Source organism: Lissotriton helveticus, chromosome 11 (assembly GCF_964261635.1).
Source record: "Lissotriton helveticus chromosome 11, aLisHel1.1, whole genome shotgun sequence".
NCBI classification, from domain to species: domain Eukaryota; kingdom Metazoa; phylum Chordata; class Amphibia; order Caudata; family Salamandridae; genus Lissotriton; species Lissotriton helveticus.
This window is the reverse complement of record NC_136072.1, coordinates 903334981-903348294: the sequence shown is the minus strand read 5'-3', so window position 1 is coordinate 903348294 and position 13314 is coordinate 903334981. Positions and strand designations below refer to the sequence as shown.

Below are 13314 nucleotides of genomic sequence, written 5' to 3'. Positions count from 1 at the left end.
AGTAATACAGCCACGAGATGCGTCTATTACTTTACTTTAATTGCATGAGAAGTGGCATCACGGTTCCTGTATCCTTTTAAGCAGATATTTAAGCAGCATCTATCTACTCAACGCCGAGTAGTCCTCAACTTGCTGCAGTGTCCAGTCTCGATGTCACATGACAGAGGATGAATTCGGGGTAAAGGCAGGTTCCTAAAACAGCAGCGCGCGATTGCCATTGCTTTTCATGTATCCAGGAAAAACACATCAGAGACGCTTTGGGCTGTTGAAAGTGCGCTGATGGCGCGAGAGCGCACAACCGTAGAATTCAAACAAAGGGCGCACGCGACCCTTTCTGAGAAGTCTCACTAGGAGCCTTAACAAGCGCGTGCCAGGCCGCGCCTCTCTTTAGGTCTAGCTCAAACCTCAAACTGCGTGTGGCGCACTTTCATCCGGCCACTGGGCGAGAATGGGAGCAGCACCGCCTGAAGCCAGCCGCAGAGCCAGACGTCTTTTATCCGACCGCGGTTTGGGAACTTAACCACTCACTGAAAGACAAACTTGGTACGCTATTTAAACTTGTGTAGTTACGTTGTCTTGAAACACCATTTTACTATCACGCTGATGAACGACAGCAGTTTTAGAAATGGAAGTATTTACTTAAGGTTCTTGATTGGCCATTAACAGGGCTTTAAGTGGGCAGGGCCCTGCCGGTGCACCGGCAGGTCTATAAAGCAGGTGCTGAAGCGGGTCTCTATATCGGGCTCTCCATTTTGGGCCCCAATGTAACAAAAAAATCTTAACTCTGCCTTCGAGGTAACTTTAAAGTGACTCGTTATAGTTCTTTCAGTTTCAGAACTGAAGGATTTTCAGTATTCCATACAACGAAGCCATATTTATCTTACACAACTAACAACCATTGGCAAAGCAAATAGACCTGACTCATTATATTGTATATCTGTATGTATGCAATGACAGAAGCACCCAAGCACCAAAATACCAGTCGGATAGCACACTATGCTAAGCACAGATTCTTATGTTGCATATTTTTAAGCCGCGCCCTTAATTACATCAGCCTTGCTGAGACCCCTTAGTTTTTTCATTCCACTTAAAGCCCTGGCTACATTAAAATAATTATTCACAGAAGCTTCAGGGTGGTATATCTTCTGCGCGTTAGAAATGGAATGTAAAATAAAATGACGGCCTAGCCCTTCCTTACGAAATATGCACTTAAAATGAACGCTAAAATGGAATAAACGTGGTAGAAAACGAATTACTGTTTCTACCTATACCTATGTTTTGATCGGCGCTTACCCAAGCCTTCTTATAACTGAAATGCTATTGCTTAATAAACTACGCTGAAATGCAGCGACTAAAGGAATATTTTGGAGCTTCCATGAAGGGGACTGGGCATTTCTGGACTAAAATTAATGTTTGACCCTATAAAACTAACATTCACCCAAAATGCGATATGAGGCTCTTGAGATTCCCACTACTCACAGATATCCATAGGCTTAAATCAGAATAGAGGGCTAGATGAAGAATTCCCCTCCCAAACGCTATAGATACTGCCCAAACCTGGGTAGTGTCAAGAGTTGGGGTGGTCGAGGAGGACCATGTGTTTGATTTAAATATATATATATTTCTCTAGGACTGCACCTTCCTGCTATTCTTGATATATTTTCAAATCGATCACAGATGTTCATATCCAGAGAAGTATGTGCTCATTATTTTCCAGTTATATTTGTCACAACTACCTTGTGTTCCTAAAACTTGTGTTCTGTTGTAAGATTTATCAACCATAAGTGTTTAACCTGTTCGAAAAACGTGCCTTCCAGTGTACAGGGTTAGACGAACGCACAGAAGTCCCAGTAATAAGTGGTCTCCTTTGACTTTTGCACAGAGGTAAAATCTCCGTATGAAAGTACATCAAGAGGTAGATGAGATCTTTCAAAATCGAACATTTGTGCATGTTTACCACCATGCTCTGGAATTACACAACCAACCTGAGCAGAGAAACAAGTTATCTATGCATTTGCGAGCAAATGTTAACTTTGTTCACATATAGTTGCTGCTGAATTATTCTTGACTCCCAAAGTATTTGACAAAGTATGGATTCTGGGTGAGTTGATGCTTAAGTTAAATAACTATTTTGTGATGTTGTGAGCACTGTCAGCATGTTACCTTTCAACTCCTTGACTGTACTGTGGGACAGTATAAACATACACACTTATAAAAACTCTAACAGAATTTAAAAAATACGTATGAACATCACAAGAGGGCGGATTTGCTAACCAGATCTGCATATCAAAATTTGTCTCTTTCCTTTACAAAAAATGATCCACCTGTTTATACAATTTAAATTCTCAACATTGAGTGCAACTATGGTGTGAAATGCTTATCCACCTCAAACATTAAAGAGTGACCATCTGCCCACCAACGGCGTAGCAGATTGCCGCATCAACGAAGAACGAAAACACCCGCGCACATCACTTAAAGTCACTATTATCCTTGAGCAATCCACCATTTTATCCAATGCCTATTCTTGCAAGCATACTCCTTTTCATTCCAAGGGAGTTGCGTTGTGTAGAGAAACGTGATTTTTATTTCCTTTATTACAACAAAGTGCTTCACAGCCGATGCGCGTTTCGCCTTTGCGGGCTTTCTCAAAGCTGTAAATCATACATAAGGGACAAGTTGTAACCTTCTTTTCCTCAACATTGTTCATTAAACATTATTCCTCATCCATTTGTGTATTAAAATATCACAAAATCCTATCATGTGATAGTGAAACTACAGACCACCAATAATTCATTAAACCATGTCATGTTGTTACCAATGCTTGTTTTACAACATCCAACACATAAGATACAATTTCTTAAAAATAGGCACAACGAAGAGACAGCCACCACATGATTCTGTCAAAAAGCTGTGAAACAAAGTTAAGCACCCAACCCTTTAAATCCCAAGTGTCTCCCCATATGGGATTGCATTGATCTGTGACATGGGATGTGCACTATCTGCATGTAATAATGCATTGCAGGCAGTCACTTTTCTATAGGGGACTGAGAGTAATTTGTTGTTGTTAACAACAATAGTAATGTCCAGAAAGTTGATACTAGATATGCTTTGTTCTTTTATAAAACTCAAATTAAATGGCTTGTCATTCATGTATTTAAAGAAAAGGTCCAGATCTTCCTTTGATCCTGCCCAGAACATTAGCATATCATCTATGTATCTGCCAAGGTACAAGATGTTATTTAGTAGATCCACCGGACCTTTGCGCCAAATGTTTATTAATTCAAAATACCCCATATACAGGTTGGCCAGCGAGTGGGAAGATTTTGCCCCCATGGTCACACCTCGTACTTGACGGAACCAGTTGCTGTTGTGTAAGAAGATGTTATTATTGAGGACCAATTCAATCATCGCCATTAGCATTAAAGAATGCTTATATTTCTCAATCGGTCTTGTGTCTAAAAAATGACGTACTGCTTTCAAACCAAATTCACAAGGTATGCTCGTATGTAACGAGCATACATCTATCGTGACCAGGTAATGTCCAGATACCCAGTCAACATCTCCGATTTTATTAAGTACATCGCCAGTGTCTTGGATAAATGAGGGCAAATTAGTCACCAAAGGCTGAAGAAATAGATCTAAATATTTCGAGATCTTTTCGGAGAGAGGTTCAATTCCAGCTATGATGGGTCTCCCTGGGGGAAAATCTCCCCATATGTACTTTGGGTAGGCAGTAGATGCACGGATATGTTGGTACATCATTATACAGATATTTCATCTCTATATCCGCGATTAGACATTGTGCATTCCAAGACTTCAGGTGACTGTATATTAATTCTTTAGTGTCTTTGATTGGATTGCCACTTAATTTTATATATGTTCTTGTGTCACTGAGCTGTCTGTCAATCTCCGCAATATAGTCCCGATGCTTCATCAGTACTATATTGCCTCCCTTGTCAGCCTCTCGGGTGACAAGGGAGTCCTTTCTCTTGAGATTCATCACTGCCTTATGCTCTTCCAAAGTGATGTTCTGCCTTTTGAATCTATGATTAGTATGGTATTTGTCTTCAAGCTTATATAGATCAAACATGACATTTTGTTGAAATCTATCAAAATTGTTACCTCCCTGTAACTGAGGTGTGAATCTTGACTTGACTTTAAGACCACTGTCTATATTCGTGTATGTATTGAGATCCAAATCCACAGCTACCGACTCCAAACTGGGAACATCACCCTAATCGTCTAAACTCAAGATTACATGTACATCTTTAATTTCCTTAATAGATGGATTGGAGTCATTAATGTTCATTCGTAAACCCCTGTTTGTAGACTGCAACCTGTCTTGGAAATAGCTTTATGTTTCTGATGAACTTAAAACAGCTAATGTGGAACATAGAGAAATCAGGTGTGGCACTAGGACAAAAACCAAGTCCCTTGCTTAGTACTTTAATTTCAGTATTAGTCAGCACATGATCAGAAAAATTCACAATATTGATATTGTCATGCATTTCCATATTCCAAAAATCTTCTCCATCTTTTGGTTGCGAGCCCCCGATCTTGTTGTGACCCTGACTTTTTATTTTTTGATCCTGTTCTTTTGTTGCCCCTCCTCGTTCTTTTGTATGCATATCTTTTTTGAAAGCTTCCTTGTTTCCCTTTCTGAAACATTGTAATTCTAAAAAAAAGGGATCAGTGGCTTCTCCAAGTGTGCCACTATGAGTTCCAGCTGACTCATTACTTGTCACACTACTTACACTTGATATATCAGACATGCTTGTTGGTTCTGCTGACTGCGATGTACACTCAGAGTCTCCCTTGCTGGAATAAGTTTTGACATTGTCAAATTTTCTCACAAAAGTGTATACTCGACCATTATGATAATCCGTTCATCTCGTTTAATTTTTTGTGATTTCTTTTCACGCAAGTACATCTGATGTTTTTGCAGCTTATCCTTTAGGATGGCCCAATTTCGTTCTGTCACTTCAGGTAAATTCATATCCTGTATTTCTTTCTCTAGGTTAGCAATTTCTAAGAGAAGCTGCTCACGTTTTAACTCAGCATCTCTTATCAGGATATCCATCATACCCATAGAGGAATGTAATAAAAGTTTCTCCCACTCTTTGAGGTGTCCTTTATCCAGATCCTCAAAGGAGGGGAAAATTAGTACACGTAGACCTCTCGGGACCTGCTCTTTGTCAATATATTTACGTAACACGGTGGCATCCCTCCATCGTGAGAGTTCTTGCTTTTTTACCCTTTCCAATCTCATACATTTCTGTCTTAATCCTTCCTTTGCCAACAGCTTGGGGTTAGTCAGACTTTTTCCGGGATTTACACTAAACAGGTCCTCCAACAAAGCATCTCTATTGTCATCAAAGGTGGCCATGTCGCTATTTCTCTTAATTGGACGTCTATGCTATACCATTCAGCAGGGACTATTTTATAATCACACTCTCTTCCTTTCCTTAGCCACTAAAAAATCTAGTGACTGATTACATAGGTTTTACAAACACAATTTGTAACAATAGTTATGAGATTAATGAGTGCTAGATCAGCAAATAAGCATATGAACATCACAAGAGGGCGGATTTGCTAACCAGATCTGCACATCAAAGTTTGTCTCTTTCCTTTACAAAAAACGATCCACCTGTTTATACAATTTAAAATCTCAACATTGAGTGCAACTATGGTGTGAAATGCTTATCCACCTCAAGCATTAAAGAGTGACCATCTGCCCACCAACGGCATAGCAGATTGCCGCATCAACAAAGAACAAAAACACCCGCGCACATCATTTAAAGTCACTATTATCCTTGAGCAATCCACACTTTTATCCAATGCGTATCCTTGCAAGCACACTCCTTTTCATTCCATGGGAGTCGCGTTGTGTAGAGAAACGTGGTTTTTATTTCTTTTTTTACAACAAAGTCCTTCACAGCCGACCCGCGTTTCGCCCTTTGCGGGCTTTCTCAAGGCTGTAAATCATACATAAGGGACAAGTTGTAACCTTCTTTTCCTCAATATTGTTAATTAAACATTATTACTCATCCATTTGTGTATTAAAATATCACAAAATCCAATCATGTGATAGTGAAACCCCAAACCGACCACCAAGAATTCATTAAACCCTGTCATGTTGTTACCAATGCTTGTTTTACAACAACCAACACATAGGATACAATTTCTTAAAAATAGGCACAACGAAAGGACAGCCACCACGTGATTCTGCCAAAAAGCCGTGAAACAAAATTAAGCACCCAACCCTTTAAATCCCAAGTGTCTCCCCATATGGGATCGCCTTGATCTGTGACATGGGATGTGCACTATCTGCATGTAATAATGCATTGCAGGCAGTCACTTTTCTATAGGAGACTGAGAGTAATTTGTTGTTGTTAACAACAATAGTAATGTCCAGAAAGTTGATACTAGATATGCTTTGTTCTATTGTAAAATTCAAATTAAATGGATTGTCATTCATGTATTTAAAGAAAAGGTCCAGATCTTCCTTTGATCCTGCCCAGAACATTAGCATATCATCTATGTAGCTGCCTAGGTACAAGATGTTATTTAGTAGATCCACCGGACCTTTGCGCCAAATGTGTATTAATTCAAAATACGCCATATACAGGTTGGCCAGCGAGGGGGAAAATTTTGCCCCCATACTTCACGGAACCAGTTGCCGTTGTGTAAGAAGATGTTATTATTGAGGACCAATTCAATCATCGCCATTAGCATTAAAGAATGCTCATATGTCTCAATCGGTCTTGTGTCTAAAATTGAATTTAGAAAATACGTATACAAGGGCTTACCTATCAATAGTGCAGTGGCAGGGGGGCCAAGGGTCGGAGGGGCCCAGTTCATGTAAGTAATTATTATTATTATTCTTAAATTACATAACCAGGAGATTAGGGCCTAATTTAATTGCTTGCATTATGGCCCACGACACCTTTACTATGGCATTGTGTGTATAGCTACAGTAGGCAACCTATTTTAAAAATCTTGATTTTGAGTGGTTATTTAAGAGAGCAGTACAGTAGCTAATATTTTTTTTTTAAATACCCCCCAAAATCATGTTTATTGCACATGTTAATAGACTTCTTTTGGGGACAATGCACAGAACCAATTGATATGGACTTACTTTCTGGCAGGCAAACCCGGGTAGTATGTCTGCTTTGTACCCAGAGCATCTATTCTCGCATCTCTTGACTTCATTTGTTGGCCTGCTCCTAAGCAATACCCTGTTATGATCAGTGGTAGAGAGTATAATGTGGTTGAGAGCTGTTTTTTTTCTCCTGACTAAGCCTCAAGTGTATCCATATACAATGTATATTAAGGAAATCAATGTTACGTGGCTTATATATAGCACAATTATTACCTGCTTGTATAAAAAATTACAGCTAACCCTCGCTAGTGCTACGTAGCACTGACAAATGTGTCACATTACATTCAGTCAGAAGCTCACTAGTTCTTGCATCCTTTTCTCAAAATACCTCGAAAAGCATGGTTTAAATTTTCTTTTACAAAACGTAACGAATCATGGACGATTGTCCTTCAAAGGCTTCTAATCATTTCATAAACTTAAACAGTGGGCTGGGCTTGGATGAATGTAAATTATGTTCGACTAAATGTACAAATTCATAACATGTTAGCAATTTTATGTGGAGAGAAGTACAGGTGATAAATAACAAGGGTACCTGCCCCTTGTGGTATTCAACAATACAAGTTCACAGTGTAGAGTGATAAGCAGGACTAAATCCATCAGAGTTCTTTGCTCTAGAAAGTATTTGATCTACTAGAAAGCTTGTCACCTGAGCACAAAGTTAGCACATTTTTTAAATCAAGGGCCTTAAAAACATTGCACCTTTTAAAAACCCATCCATCAATCAATCAATCCGGCAAATTGTAAGCACGCTACTCACCCGTGAGGGTCTCAAGGTGCTGGGGGGAGGGAGGGCGCTCCGCTCAGTCGAAGAGCCATGTCTTAGGTGCCTTCTGAAGATGTTCAGTGAGAGGGCGTCTGATGTTGATAGGGAGCTCCTTCCAGGTCTTGGTTGCGATGGATGAGAAGGATTCTTCCACCTGTTCTGGCTCTGTGGATGCGCGGGGTTTCAGCGAGGTCGGCGGATCGGAGGTTTCTGTTGGGTACGTGGAAGGATATTCTCTCATTGAGGTATTGGGGTTGATGGAGCAAGGTTTCACATGTAAAGTGACGTGCTCGTACTCAAATCTCTCGAAAATAATATTAATGTACTAACTAACATGTTTTGTCTTATTAATATTGCATTAGACAACATATTAGGCATCTAGGGGAAGCTTGACAATGTGAGGGGAAGCTTGAAAATGTGCGTTTAACTAACTATAATCCTCTCGCATTAAAATGGCCGCTGTTATGCGGAATTTTCTATTGCGCAGGCGTCTGTCATGCTCACGTGATATACTTGGTGGGAAAACTTTTGCTTCTGCGCAATAGAACTAAGATGGATGTTATGTGTCCTAACGTGCAAGAAGCGTGCATCGCTGCTTTGCTAAGCTGTCTGTTTTTGCTTAATATCTAATGCAATAGTTAAAATAAAATAATGGGAATAGAGTAGAAATAAGTGGTATACAGTGCATTCATTTATTCTGTGTCTCTAAAACTGTTTCTTTTCTATTTTTACATGTAACGAATTATGGGCCTAAACTACTTTGCTGAACTCCATATTTGGAGAAACTGTGCCTGCGCAACAAAAGTCCTGAGCCACTGAAGCTGTAGCCTTGAACTCAAGCCAAATCAGACATGGATGGCAAGAACTATTAAAAGAGAGAACTCCTTACTCTACTGGAGGAAGCTGAATTGAATAAAATTTGTTTATATCTTATTGTTACATTTCACTACCGGGCGGAATAAAAGTACATGGGAAGATAAAGTTATGGGAAGGAAACATTATGAATATATGATTGACAAGTTACCTAATCATAATATGGTGTGATGACTACTCCTTGTTCTTTGTCCAATAAAATTGTGGAATTCTAACATTTGCAACATTTGGGGGTGGTACACTGACCTGAAAAATAGTATAACTAGGGTAGGCTTAGCTAGTTAGTTTGTCCGACTTGTCAGAGTAGCTGACCTGTCACTGACCCAACGCACTCAATAGGTGATCGAGAGCAGAGTTGCTGGCGGAGCACTCTGTCAGAAGATTCGATAACCCAATTGGGGTTCTGGGAAGGAGATCGATGACCCAATCGGGGTTTGACTGTTAGCTGCAGAGAGGGTTTACAATGCTGGCATTTGAACTTTAGCTGTGGTGCTGGTCTTAGCCTGTGGTGGTCCTGTCCTGATCCAATTTGGACCGTAACCTGTCCTAATTCTGGCTTGCACCTGTTCTTTCCTGCTGGCACCTGCACTTTGGGATTCTTATTCTTTGATTCAGCCTGTGACCAGGGTTGGTCAATACACCATTCTAGGTAACTATAAAGTGTGGGTTTGTCATTGTACTGTTTTCCCTTTTCTTTACCCACCGTCTGTTTAAATGCCTAATGACATTTTCTCTCCAAATCATTTGCAATGTTTATTTTTAAATCTGCATTATTTTAAAATAGAATAAGAAGTTAATTTGAGTTCATGTTTTAAAACTTTTCAAAGATTTACTTAGATAAAGGATGTAAACTTTTTCCGAGTTTGTGCTTATTTATGAAATGCTAAATGTTATTATTGCTACCTATTTCATTACAAGACCGGAGGCTACCATTATGCAAATACTTGTATTTGCTGCCCAAACATGCAGCCCTTTAAAGAATTTTTTAAACACAAGAAACCTAGGGGTCTATGATGGAGGGGTATCAAGAACCCTCAGTCCATAGAACAAGCTTAATGGAAGATGATAGTAGGAGTAGGATAAAGATAAACTGAAATAGAAAAAGGCTTTCATCAGGACCAAGACTCCCTTACTCAGAAATAGTTTGGGGCAACGACGGAGAGAGCGTGGCCTCCCTTCCTTCCTGAGTTTGAGTCCAGGTGAGGTGAGGTCTTCTCCCCGGTAGAGCAGGATCACATATTGGATCCATCTGCACGGCGGAGTTGTGAATCCACACGTTGTATCCTTTTTTGGTTACTTCACTGGTTTACATATATTGTTTTTCACTAAGCAGTAGCATCGTTATGAACAGGGGTCCTGATGAAAGCCTTGGGTCCTTCCCAGCTAGGTTGAAACATGTTGGCCATTAATGCAGTGATTTGTTTCCATACTGCATTCGTGCACTGTTCGTTTTGTTTTTAACTAGGAAGAGGACACATTTCTAATAAAAGTACTGTCCTGCCCTCTATCCTATTTTAGTTTCACCACTTTTCCTTTTTGCACTGCACTTATACCCATCCTGTGTCTGTCACTGGTTACTTAGTGCTTGTGGGCACTGACCCCGCTCTACAACAGGGTATAAATGGGTCTCAGTGATCTAGAGACTCCTTACCTCTGTAGGATGACCAGATGATAGAATTGATCATACAATTGTTTGATGGGGATCCTAAGAACGAAGCGGGTTCTTTGTTACAATCACTTACACTTTTTTCTATTTCAGTTTATCTTTATCCTACTCCTACTATCATCTTCCATTAAGCTTGTGCTATGGACTGAGGGTTCTTGATACCCCTCCATCATAGACCCCTAGGTTTCTTGTGTTTAAAGTATTGAGCTGGGGGCTTAACCTAGGCTAGTTCTTTAAATTCCCCTATGACCCTCCCTCCCCTTTTTGTAGTATTGCCCATTAAAGAATATCATTACATCACAATAAAATAGAACTTTAACAACATAACAACTCTGTTGAGCAGGTTCCTATCTTCCTCTTTTGTTCGCTGCTCTGACACAGATAAGTACTACTTTTCTAGCATACCATCTTGATTTATTTATAGGAAATTTTGGTATGTTTTAGATGAATTTTACTATTACTACTATTACTAAATAACTAATGTCTACTTATTTATTCAACTATTGAGTCTGTTTTAATATTGTTTGATTAACTTGTTTTTTAATACAATTATCTTCTTAGATATTAACTTTTCCCAGTCCAATTTACGGTCGGGATTAGACTTCTCATTTCTTTTTTCCCTTCGATCGATAGAAATTAGTTGGTGGTAGGTATTCGAGTAATTTGTAACGATAGGGAGATATGTATAATCTGTTTTTTCTCTGAACTCTTTATACCTCAATGAGTGAGTATCGCTAAATGTTTTAAAGCGCATCGTTTGTTTTAAAAAAAAAAAGAAGAAATAGTAAAGAAGAAACTGAAACGCCGACATGTGTTTTTGATTCCCCGCGTCTCTTGGCAACATAGAGACGCGGGTACTTGCCAGCTTTACGTCGGGCCCTACGCATGCCCATTATGCTTGTCTGAGAGCCTCACGCATCTCCTAGCAACTGGCTGGGAGACGCGGAGACGCGGAGACGCAGAGACACGGTAGCTCAGAACAGCCTCGCGCTTCAATACGCGACGGAGATTTGCTGAAGTACGCTCCTGATCTCCATGGTTACAGCTTTCTTACGAGAGCGTAACGGAGACTGAGGGTACGGAGCTCTTTCAAAGCAAACTGAATTCAAACTAACCGAAAATATTAATAATATTTATAAAGGATTTAAACTGAATGAAGATCGCCACCTACTGGCCTTTACCAGAATCGACAGAAGAGTTTCATCCTTTAAGATAAGTGAAGAACTCGATTTTATAAGAGAATCTTTTTCTTAAAATCGTTTCAAAGGTACTTTCTTATATTTAACCCTTGAGAAGTTTATTTAAACTTATAATCTATCTACAAGTACATTTTATTTTAATTTATTTTAATTTACCTATATTGTCATGGAAGACAACACAAATGATGCAAATGCTTCCCTTAAGGAACCTTTGCCTGACACCATTAAAAACCTCTTTAGAGAGGAATTTAGATCTTCTATTAGAGAAGCTGTTGACGCTGCTCTTGCAAAAAGAAAGAGAGTTTCACCTACGGAGGAGAATTACTTCTCACTCTCGGATGGGGAATCTCCTTCAACATCTGCAAAAAGGAAAGGTACTCCAAAAGAAAAATTATTCTATTGAATCATGCCATAATGCATGCGAGATTGGTGGCCCTTGCGCCACAAGATTTATTGGTGCTCCTTGCAGCACAATAGATAGACTTCAATTACTTGAGGCAGGGAGAAGAGGTGTCCCTAGCAGCACAATAGTAGGCGGTACCCTCTTCGGGACAAATGATTTTAATGATTATTTCGAAAGTCAACCAACAGACTATGATAATTCTGACGAATTTATATTTGATCCTCAAGATTCATTTAATGATATTGATGAAGATCTAGAAACTCCTTCTACTTCTACCTCAGTCAAAGACCCATTTGGTGGGGAAATGTTTAATCCCACTACGATCCGTCACCCCGGTAGCACCGAATGGTGGCCTATGGATCATGTTGGTAAATATCTATCACAATGGGTTAGAAAACCCCTTGATATCAATACTCGAAATCTCTTAAAGAACGAGTGCCCACGTCCCTCTTCAGAGGACAAGATTTGTAATACTCCTAATCTTGATCCTGACCTAATCACCTTTCTGTTCAAATCTGGAAGGGATCCTAGAAAAGGAATCGAGAGGTGCCTTAAACAAGCCCAAGATAAACGTATCGATGTAATGGGACCACTCTCAAAAATTTTCACCGAGGAGGCTAAAGCTAATGACTCACCTATAGACATAGAGGTGCTTCGAGGCTGGTCTCAACGTGCTATTTGCCTTATTGGCAATGCTAACGTGAATCTAATCACTGAACGTAGAAAGGCTGTTCTCCAAAGGATGAACCCGAAACTAGCTGATCTCTCAGCTAGTGAAAATATGTCCAACACAAAAGGGCTCTTATTCGGAGATAACTTCGTTAAAACACTTGGGAAGTATGTCTCCACCTTTAATGCCTTTAGTAGGGCACAGTCAAATATGCGTAGAGTCTTTGGCACTCGATCACTTTTTGGAAGGGCTGACAGAAGGGGACAATCTGTCAGCCGCACCTCATCTCGGTCCCAGTTTTATCAAGACAACAGAGGCTATCGTCCCTATAGAGGTTTCCGTGGAAACTCAAACTTCTATCCACAAAGAGGAAGGGGTTCAAGATCCCGTGGTGGCAGACCTCGATCATCTATTCAAGGAAACTATGGTAAGCACAACCCCTTCTATCCCCTTAAAGGTGGCAGGAAGATTGAGACATTTCGAAAAGAATTGGCTTCGAGTCACTCAAGATCCATGGGTTTTGGGGACTGTTGTGGGATTCAAAATAGAATTTTGGGAAGAACCCTTTCAGGAAACAA

At 39.9% G+C, this 13314-nt stretch overlaps 1 long non-coding RNA gene across 1 annotated transcript in view; it reads left to right on the top strand.

Moving 5' to 3' along the window:
• Nucleotides 1-409: 409 nt before the first annotated feature.
• Nucleotides 410-13314, top strand: part of LOC144791294 (uncharacterized) — a 483505-nt gene continuing 470600 nt past the window's right edge. Inside the window, exon 1 of the long non-coding RNA XR_013602352.1 lies at nucleotides 410-543. This is a non-coding gene — a long non-coding RNA (uncharacterized LOC144791294). The remainder of the gene's footprint in view (nucleotides 544-13314) is intronic.